This window comes from Rhea americana, unplaced genomic scaffold, assembly GCF_003343005.1.
Source record: "Rhea americana isolate MKP2758 unplaced genomic scaffold, rheAme1 scaffold_4, whole genome shotgun sequence".
In the NCBI taxonomy this organism is placed as follows: Eukaryota; Metazoa; Chordata; class Aves; order Rheiformes; family Rheidae; genus Rhea; species Rhea americana.
In genome coordinates, this window is record NW_028186534.1 from 2,239,041 (window position 1) to 2,249,868 (window position 10,828).

General features: G+C 40.0%; 1 long non-coding RNA gene across 1 annotated transcript in view; it reads left to right on the top strand.

The window, feature by feature from the left end:
* The window catches only part of LOC146590656 (uncharacterized), a 29,696-nt gene extending 20,722 nt beyond the window's left edge, over positions 1-8,974 (top strand). The window contains exons 2-4 of the long non-coding RNA XR_014896924.1: positions 4,267-4,405; positions 7,715-7,829; positions 7,951-8,974. This is a non-coding gene — a long non-coding RNA (uncharacterized LOC146590656). The remainder of the gene's footprint in view (positions 1-4,266; positions 4,406-7,714; positions 7,830-7,950) is intronic.
* The last annotated feature ends 1,854 nt before the right edge of the window (positions 8,975-10,828 follow it).

Below are 10,828 nucleotides of genomic sequence, written 5' to 3' on the forward strand. Positions count from 1 at the left end.
TGGTGAGTCTACAACAGAGCTGCAAATAAGCTGTGGATTTGCAGTTCTGGTTATTAATGCTTTCATTGTGACTTCATGCTTCCTCCCATTAAATTTGGGAAAGTCTTCATCGGGAATAAGAAGCAAATAAAACTTCATGATCCAGTTGTATACATTTTTAAATTCAAACTGATTTACTAAATAATTTGAAGTAAATGATGTGCTTGTTTTTTCCTTGTTTAAGATAAAACAGGGAGACTAATGTGTAATAATTTGTAAGAATCTGTTAGCAGTCAAAAAAGAACTAGGAAATATGAGCTAGTCAGCCAGAGTTAAAATTGATGCATTTTAGTCAAAATAAAAACTTTCACAGTTATCCTTTTCAGATAAAAATCTAACTTTTATTGGAAAAATAAAGAGTTTTCTCTAAGAAATACTACTTTTTTGTTTACTCACCAGAAGATGAACATTTTTCCTTAGGAGACTCRTAGGCATTAACTTGTTCTGTGCAGCTCACAGGGGTTATATGTAGTAACATTTTCTATGCTTTCAGTACGTTTTAGTTTGCTGTTAACAGAATTAAGACAGGTCCTTGAAATTCACACATTGTGCATTATTTATGTGAGTTTCTGGCTTTTCCAGTTTACAAAGTGTTATTGGAAACTGGGATTTGTCTAGAATTTTGATCTGTGCACGGAATAGAGATCAGGATGTTGTATTTCATATACCAGTACATTAAAGCATATTCTCCTAACAGCTCTTTCTAATAATACAGGAATTGGTCTGTTTTTTACTATTTCATGCCATAGCAGTTTCATAAATAGAAGAACAATATGTTTTGTGAAACAGTTTAACGAATGTGTGGAAATTGTAATTCCAAAGGGGGGGCATGATAAAGTAGTGAACTGTTGTGTCAAAATTTTAACTCTGCTGTAGCTTTGCCTTTCCTGAGGGATTAATTTCCATAGCACTGAAGTTGTAAGTCACCTTCCGTTACCATGCTTTGTTTTTGTTGGCTCTCTTGGAGATTTTCCTTTTTCTTCTGCAACGCGTTGGTGAGCATGTGAAGACAATCTGGTTTGCTGTGCGCGAGCGTGTGAGGAAGGCAAGTCTATCTGTGCAAGAGTGAGTGGTGTTCTGCATGCTCGAATCGTAACCTGTGTAGTAAAATATTTGTCRTGAGTAAGGTAACAAACTATTCCAGAAAAAAACAAGTGCTGAGCACACAACTGAAAAGGAACTTGGCTGTAGAGCGTTGTATTTTGAAGGCTAGTCCTCTCTGAATAAGCCTCCAAGATTCAAAAATCGTCAATTTGCAATTTTGTCCTGGCTTTAGTTATGGCTTCTCCAAACTTGTAGCAAACTTTTTGTAACATGAGAGTGATTCAGTTCYTAAGACTTTCAGCTTTTCTGTTTCAATCCTTGTTTCTCCCTCCCTCCTAAAGGGAAGACTGACCCAAAGAATTCAGTTTACACCACTGTATATGTAGTGTAAGTAGGSCCAGAGTAAAAGCAAGACTCAATATTGCCCTGTGCCAAAATCCAGAGGACTCTGTGCAGTCACCAGGAGAGGAATCCTTCCTTCCCCTAAACTGCTTGGACATATGGTCAGCTTATGTGTCAGCCCTTGTACTGTCTCCCCAAGGGCTGCTGGCTGTGGGTAGGGAGATACGATAGTCCCCCACAGCTGGCTAGCATCAGTGCTGCTGTCAGCAGCAACTACTAGCCTGAAGCACACACTGCTCCCGTGTGCAGAAAAAGCCAAGACCCAGCATGGTTCCCTGGCCCGATCTGCTGAAGGCAGTGGGTCTCCCCAGAGCTGGGAGCTTTTGTCTTTGCTCCCCTTGATCATACTGACACAACTGATAATTACAAATACATTTCATATATGATGTCTGTGGAATTCGTACAGTGAGGCAGACCTTAATGTTTCCTGAGTCTTTTAAGTTCTCGAAGCTAGCTTTGCATTCATCTAGGACAGTCTATCTCTTTCCTTCATCACTGCATTTGCAGTATGGCAGGAAATCCTCTCTTTTGGGCCCAGTCATCACTGTCTCCTTCTTCCTTTTTTTATCCCTGCACTTGAGTAATCCTGTTCCTTGATTGCTATCTAAATTGTCCTTATCATATGCCAGACGCTGCACAAGCTGCAAGGCATCATTTCCTGCAGGRCAGTGCCAGGCACATAACATATGCTAGACATCTACAGGCAGATGGGGTTGGTTAGGGCCAGTGAAGCATGAAAAAACAGGGGTTTTGGTAGGAAGAGCCTGAAGAACTCTATGAACTGGTTGGATGCCATACCCCAAGCAATGTTAACAGCTCATTAACATTCCCTGCAGGGCTCACAGGTCAGCACAAGAGGTCAAAAAAATTAAGAATTATTTTCTTAAGGAAACAGAAGGTAAAAAGGGTTAGATACATACAGCTGGTATAGGACACAATGTAAGGATTGGTCTGAGAGAAGGCAAAGGGGAATGCTTCACTTCAGTCTGTCTGCTTAACTAGGACCAGCCATCTGTCCATTTTCTACCTGGGATTCTCTTCACGCTGAGCTGAAACTTGCTTTACTATTCAAAAGCAAACTTGCCCAATGCCACAAAATGTTGAGAGGCAGCTGATTCGTGACCTAGCCAAAGACATCGGGAGGAGGGAGGGAGGTTTTCCTTTGAACCAGGCTCTGCAAGCATATGGTAGGCCTTGTACTTCAGGACGTGATCCATATGCTGCTCTTCAGTGCCCATATGCTTTATATATTTTCTGTATTTATTTATTTTAATCAGGATTGAGTCTGTGATCTTGATTTTCCTTTTGCTGCTGGCTGTAATTACGTTTGGTTGTGCTACTGGGGATAATGCAATGAGGTCAAAAATGAACACCAGTGTGTTCAGTTGTGTCCTTTTAACATCATCTTGTCCTGTGCATTTTGTGGAGGGAATTGTATTCCAGGTTAATCTATAATGCTATTAGTTTATGTTTCTTCTTGTTGCAGCTCAGAAATGGGGCTTCATTGACCCCAGGGTTAGAAGAGGGACAGGATCCAATGATAAGGTTCTACTAGCATTAACTAATACTCACAGTTTCTTGGGAAGCTGAAGGCTGTAATTCAGTGTATTCTTACTTCACTGGAGAAGCAGTGAAAATCAGAAAGCAGCCTGGGTCTCTGTTTCCTAACAAGGTGGGAAACCTTTGACCTAAGATACCTAAGATTGTTTGGTACAAAAAAGTCTTGTCAGCCACTTTCTTTATTTTCTTTGCTAAAATGGTGATATTTTGCCTTCAGTAAGGCAGTATTCCCCCTCTCTATAGGGAACCCTTCCTCTCAGATGGGCTATGTAGTGGTATCAGACACGGCTTCCTAGATGCCAAACTGAGCAAGAGCAGTGCTGTTCAGAGCCAATCTCCGACCTGCCGCCCTGAGCACGGGGCTGAGCGTGGCAGGGTCACCACAGCCGGGAAGCGTCAGTCTAGCCTAGACCTGGAGGAGCAGCCTCAGTCATTTGCTAATGAAGCACTACAACAGAGAGTAAAGGACTACTGAAGTAGCAAGATGTTTTTCTACCGTGGTTAGCCGATACCAATCATCTGCAGAAAATCCAGCGTGTGCTAAAACAATGTATTTGAATGCAAAATAAGAATTCAGAAAAAAAGGAAAGTCCAAGTCCAAGAAGTCTGCAGGACTCTGCAGTCCAAAAAGAGCGACACTCACCTACTCACCTACGTTGTCTCATGTTTAGCTCTTTAGCCTGCAAGAAGTTGAGCTTGTACACTGCCTGCTACAGAAGCAGCGCAGAAAACAAAGTCACTCTCATAGCCAAAGGAGTTTGTGGCCAAATTATTTTAACCATGTGCTTTTTCCTTTTTTCTTGAACCTCTTAATCTAATTAGTAGTGAAATTGGATTTCTGTTTTATTTCTACATTTCTGTCTTTATAGCAAAATGACTCCTGACAGAATAATTCCTATTTCAGTTTTGTGATACTGAGGTGAGGAGATATTTTTTTTTGTGGGAAAGAATGCACTGTGCTATGGGGCTAGTGTTAATGCAACCATATTCTCTTGAGGATCCACACCAGTAATTAAATGCATATTCCTTACTTTTCATTGAAAACAAATAGAGAATGAGCAGATTGAGTATTTCCTGCACGAATTGATAACATCTGTGTATTATTGGGGGATCAGTGGGGAATACTTAAGCTCTTTATCACAGTGTAGTAACACACATTAAAATTATATGGAGTCAATGATAGTTTTGTATGAGCAAAAACTATGTCTTGGCTTCTTAAAGGTTGGAGTGTTTTACCACCACAACATTCTTAGACACTGAGAAGATCCTATGATGTCAAGCACTGAGGACAAGACAAGGGGTTTCTTTGAGAAGAATCGTCTCAAATCTTCATTTAAATCTTGGACTGAAAAGTTTTGAGGTAAGAATAAGTTAGCAATATTAATCTGCAAATATTTTTCAATTTTACACTTCTCTGAATGACATTATTGGGAAAGTAGAAATATCAAAATAGTGCATGGGAGCCTGGTGTTTCCATTCCCAAAGGAAGTAAAACATACTGCAGACCCTCAAAGAGAGCCTGCTTTTGTGAGAGTTTTGAGATCTTTTTCTATGATGAAGCCTTAGAAATACAGATATTCCAAGAGTTTTGTTCTGAAGGCCTTTTGACAGAAAGCATCCTTTCAAAATCAAAGATTTTTGCAAGAGAGGTGTAACATCGTGTGTACAGGAGAATTGGGGCCATGGGGCCTTGAACTCTGGCTCCTGTGAAGCATGACAATATTTGAAGAAGAAGCACTTCACTGTTAAGTGGACTCTAAATTGGTTTAATTTGGAAATTTTAGAGTACTTTATATGAACATCAGATGTAAAACAAAACGCTTCTGTCTTCAGTATAATTTTTTTGGAACTTTCTGCTTTACCCGGCCTGTTTGTTAAATGTTTTATTTTCATCTCAGTTAGGAAGTGAGAGGAATCAAATCAAATGAAGAAATCCTGGAGTCTCCATTAGTGTGCAAGTTCCATTTTTTAACAAACTCCAATTAGAAAAGATAGCTTTTGAACAGAAAACATGGGAATCCTCATTTCAGACCTTTCAAGGTTTAGCTATTTCTCTGCTTTAGAGCTTGCTTTATCACATTAATGTAGGATCTCATTTACTCCTTTTAGCACTTTTCTGAGGTGAGAATTTCTGAGAACAGAACCCAAATTTCCTAAACTACCACAAGATAATTCTCCAGGTAATCCTCTATGTCACAAACAGCTTAGGAATATGACAACCTTGCTTGGATTTTCCACATGGGGAGCTAGGCTCTGCTTTGTTAGCCTGCACAAGCCCAACACTGTGGTTAAATCAATTACTAATAGTGGTTGCAATTGTTGCCTTACTAAGGCTTAAATGACAATCCTTCCTTATAGTTTTGGAAAGAACAGTGTTATTTTGTGACATTTCCTGAGAAAATCCACATTTTAACTCTCCTAGAGAAGTCATGGGAAGGATCCACTGTGTTTTATGGCAAGCCTTAGGTGGGATTTTCCAAGCCTAAGGCGACAACAGAGGGCAAAAGCAGTCTTGACCGGATTTTAAGAATCCRTTTCAGGCAGTGTATGCCCTTGAGACCAAGGAGAAGTAAGCAAGATCCTGAATATGAGCTTGATTATGTTGCTAGCATGCTGTAAATATGTGTTATTGGCCTGGCATCCAAATCTGGTACCTTAGGCTCTGGGTAAATGGCAAACAGAGGAACACCTGCATTGTGCAGCTTCTGGGAAATCCATCCTCCTTGTCCATTCTGGAGAACTGGAATTGAGGAACAGCAGGGGAAGGTCTGAGATGTAGCTCTTATCTCTCCGAATAGGAAATGCTATCATTTTCTCTCTACTCCCCCCATGAAGTTTCAGGGCATCTGGTRTGTGTGTGTGTGTTTTTTCTTTTTTCCTTCCTTTACTATTTAAATGATAAGAACCAAACAGAACTGGAAGTGTCTCCTGCAACTTATAGCACTGAGCTTTGATTCACACTTCCTTTAATTCACTGCAGTGAAAAATGGGCTCACRTCCCACTGTGAATTTAAATACTCCCAACCCAGGAATAAATGGATCCCATGGCTCATTTATCCTTCAGCTATTAATTAATAGTGGCTAATTGTAGTTATGAACTGCAGCATTCYAGTCTCCAGCATCCATACATTTTATTTAATATATTCTGATTAAGGTGGAGCCAGCGAGTTGCAGAATAAGTGAAAGAGCTCCTTGCCATTCTTACAGAACTTCAGCTTCCTCAGGAACTCTCTCCTATAAGAGTCGAAGACAATTGCATCTGCCTCTTCAGTGAGGAATTGTTTTGTGACTAAAACATAAAATAAATAAATAAAAAAAAAMTATAAAAGATCCATTTGAACCACAGTACTCATTCACTTGTCCTTGATGTCACAGATAAAACTCTGGTTAATTTTCCCAGAATTGCACTAAGAGAATAACATTGCACTTAATGACTGCAGTCCTGTTTGCAATATAGATAGGGTAATTCGTGCCTATATAAGTCTGCAGCCAGAGATAATTCTTTGAACAGCTTCTTCCATGGTCACTGTGAAACCTGTTGCCACCCGGAAAGGAATGGGCCATAGAACAGTGCTGGGGCAGTAGATTACTTAAATAAACCAGGTTGCCTTAGTTTACTATTCACATTTCCTTTTTCTGGAAAGTTTTTCGGTGTTTTATTGAGAAGTCCTTTATTGTTGTAATAAATAGGTGTTAGGTTAATGGAAGTACAAAATGTTATTTATTTGAAAGCATCGAKAAGCTTTGGTTTCCAGGCTAGTCCCCAAAGTTTTATTTTAGGTGTAGGCATATGTTTGAGGCACTTTGCAGGCCTCCACTTCGCCTGGAGCCTTGTAAAGACAGACAGGTGTTCAGGGCACACTCATTGCAAGGTGCAAGAGCTGCTTCTGGTGAGATTTCCTCCTGAAGAAGGCAGCTCTTGCTTGTTTAAGACAAAACTGTACTCACTGAGCTCCTGGGGGCACCCTGAAACACAGCAACACAGCAGAAGTGATGACTCTCAAGATGATTTGACRGTAAAGCTGCCCCCCACCCCTCTGAAATGCTTGTGGCTGAGATCTGGCAGAGAGATGTCCCGTTGGAAACTGAACTYGGCTCATCTGTGCTCTGGTGAGAACCCTGTCTTCAAGATAAACATGCTAGTKCACTTTGAAGTTGTTTGCTCATCAAAAGTGCAGTTATTTTATTTGTATTATGCTTGTTACTCCTGTGAGATGTAAGTCAATTTATAGTATAAAATCTTAGCCAAAGGAAGGCAGTTTCAAACCTCCTTCCCAGCCCCCAACAAAACCCTTGCACTGCTGAGTGGGTGGGAGTAATGCCCTTAGAGTCCATCATATGATTCTTTTCATGTTAAGCAATTTTACTTGTACTGTTTCCATAGACAGTGTACGTGAACTATCTTCCTCACTCCTCTCTAGTCTCATTACTCCAAGACTTATCAAAGTGTTCTTGGGTAAGTTAGATGTAAAATCTCTTGAGATCTTGWACTGGGCCAGAGACTGTGGTCTGTTAGATAACATATACCATCTTTGACTCCTGTTGCTACAAGTGTAAAAATATCACTATGGAAGCAATCATTTGTGCCTTCTGTCTGTCCCCCATAGAAGGATGAAAGTTATTGGCATAACTTTAGCTATGATTCTTAGATGCCTTCATTTCCTTCCAGATTTGAAAACAAATCTAAATGCAAACTCGGATCTCATGCGCTATGTCAAGATGAAGTGCATGTGTTGCAATTAGAGCATCAGGAGGCGTCATGGTGGCTTTATGGCAGAATGAGGGTAAGTAATGTTCCTAGCGAAGACACCATCCTTCCTCACGTGTTCCAGGACATATACACAAATGCTAATGACCAAAGATGGTTGGAAGATACTTACATCAAGCTCATACAATTCATTTCAGATTTGTGCAAAGACTGGAGTATGTTCCATCCCCCTACTCACAGCTGTTGGGGGTTGAGCTTCACCTGCAACAACTATCTCTGTCTACAATTTAARTGAGTTTTGATTGCAGGATGGCAAACCATAGTTTCGACCTTTTAGTGTAGACCTGTTTTTTCCCACAATTTGAAGAAAAAATGTAAAGTCTTCAGAATGAAATATTTGCTCCAAAATACTAATTTAAAGGTTTTGTACAAAAATAATTATATAATCTCTAAATGTGACCCATTGGTGAGTATTGGTGGTTTATAGACAGGAATATACTGTACTGTATTTTTAAAAGTGGATAAAAATGCGTTCTAAACAGTCCTAATTTGTTTGATGGGAGTTTGTCATGACTTACTATATGCTCAGCAAGCTAGGAAGGGAGTATGACTTATTTTTCTTCTCGTGTGTTTGCCTTTTTTTTTCTCTAGTATTTCCCTTCTATTATTCTAGTCTACATTAATGAAAATTGATATATCTGAAGAAGTAACAATAAATTAAATAGAATTTTAAGCYTCTCCAGTGCCTCCTGAGAACCTTAAAGTAATTTACTCTTGGTAAAGAATTTAAAAAGAACGCCACTGTTATGAAAATGACCATCATTGTAATGATGATAATTTTTTAAAAGGTGGGAGAAGTAAATCATACAAAAGCTAAGCTTAGGATTTTCAGAGCACTTTAAGTGCATCATTTTTTGTGGTTGCTTTCTTTGAAATTGCTTAATGTAGTCATCTAAAATTCAAGACTCCTAAAATCACTCCATGGAATCACTCTGCCACATGTGGATTTTTCCCAAGATCACAGTGGGAGTCTGTTAYAATTCTGGGCCCAGAACCTGCATGCTGATTCTGACCTTACTTAAGCTAATCTTAAATCTTCTGTAGCTATTAATGTCAGTAGATTTACTTTTAATCTGTCCCTGAGATTACAGTTCAGATTTCCAGACTTTTCATCCTTTAGCTCAGCAGAAAATAATTCTTTCCCAGTGTACTTTTCTTTTTTTTCCCCTGTAAGCCTAAAAAAAAAAAAAAAAAAAAAAAAAAAGTTCAGATGCTTATCTCAGTCTCTTCTTTTGGCATAAGTGAACTGGAAATCTCAGCTGGGGCCTTTTCTTCCGGTTGGGTCAGAAATCTCTCAAGAGGAGCTTTCTTTGCAGGGTTTTGGTGCTGCTGTTTCTATTTGTATTCACAATATCAGCAAGTACAAAGCAAAACTGATATTCTGGGGGTTTATACTTAAGAAAAGTATTCTACCTGATTCATTTAGCAATTGTTTGAAAGCATTCATATTTTTAAAGTAGTGCTCTGTAGCTTGGAGAAAACATCACGAAACTTTTTTAGTAGACTTGCCCTTTCAGAGGCAAGTCTTCACATCTTCAGCAAGCTCTTCTTGACTCTTGATTTAGGTTCAGGTATTTACGATGCCGTGTAATTGTTCTCGTGGCCAATCTCATGTATTGTGCTAACGGGAGGCAATGCCAGGTAGCCTGGCTTGCTCAAGGTGGCTCTGTGTTCTGGGTTGTGCTCCTGTCTCAGCTTGTTTTACTTTGTGTGTCATCTTAGAGGGAGTTGACTCTGAAATTAAGAATTGATGGGAAAAGTTCAACAGAGAACAAAAGAATGTTTCCAGTATTCTGTAGTGTCCATATAACCTGGTTTTGGACAGCATGTCTCCTGAGGAGTTACTGTATGCAAGTACTCATTAAAGTGGTTATTCCTTAATGTAGTGTCCTAGATAAAGAATACAGTGTTATTGAGTGGGTGGAACTACACTTTCTTTACCCGTTCCTTTAGTTCAGTATTTCTTCATCTGAAACATCTATGTTTCAGTCCTCTATTTCTATGTGACTTTAGATAGACCTTTTGGTTCTGTTCTGCTAATGAAAATCAGAAGTCATCTATGAATCAGTAAGCACAGAGTTAAGTCAGGAGSCAACAGCTGAATACTTATTGCCTACAACTGAGCCATCTATAAAATGTACACCTACGAGGGRTTGGAGGCCTGTTAGGATCCTTTCGTCAGGATCTCCCCAGGCATGGGTGGTGGGGGCTCTGCTTGCAGGGCAGCTGTGGCAGCATGTGGGCTTTGGTTYTGCCATCTCTGGGGCATCAGCGGTGGAGACAGAGGAGTCCTTACAAGCCAGAATATGGGTGTTCTGGTGCATGGACTAGTCTTCGTGCRCCTTTCTCCAGCTGTGCAGGTCTCTAGAAAGAGTGATGTCAGCAGAACACGGGAAGCAGTGATTCCTGCTTGCTACTAAAACTTCATGGCAGTGACTGCAGTAGCTCACTGGCTTTCAGAGTGTGTGTTGAGGCTGTCTGTATTAAAAAAAAATGTTTTAAAAGAAAGCTAAGAKTCTTTCTGACTGACTTGCTTGGTTGTGGGAACTGGGATTGCAGCTGGAGGTTGCCTGTAGTTTAATTTAGTGTCTTGTAACTTCAGCTTTTGAACTTGCTTCTTGTTTGATCAAAAAGCATATCAGTTTATTGTCCTTCGGTACCTACCGTGTAGGGCCAGTCTGCGCTGGCTCTCTGAGGCTGCTGTGRGCAGGTTAGGGATTGTTGGGGGATTTTGATGCTGTGTTAATGTAGGAAAAGGGGATGCRTTTTCCATCTCGCATTTAAGAATTGTCACTGGCTACCCTCTCCTGTCCTCCTCAATGTCGGTTCATTTAGCTAAGGCCTTCTTAAATTTTTCYCTTCCATTCAGCAGCCTTCTCAACTTGTTTGCACCCCCTGGAGTTGCTGCAGTTGCGTGTTCCATTTTGGGGGATATATTAGAATGTTTATTTATGCYGAAAACTGCTAAGGGAAGGTCTGCAACTATGTTTTCATGCTTCCTAGCACAGACAAACC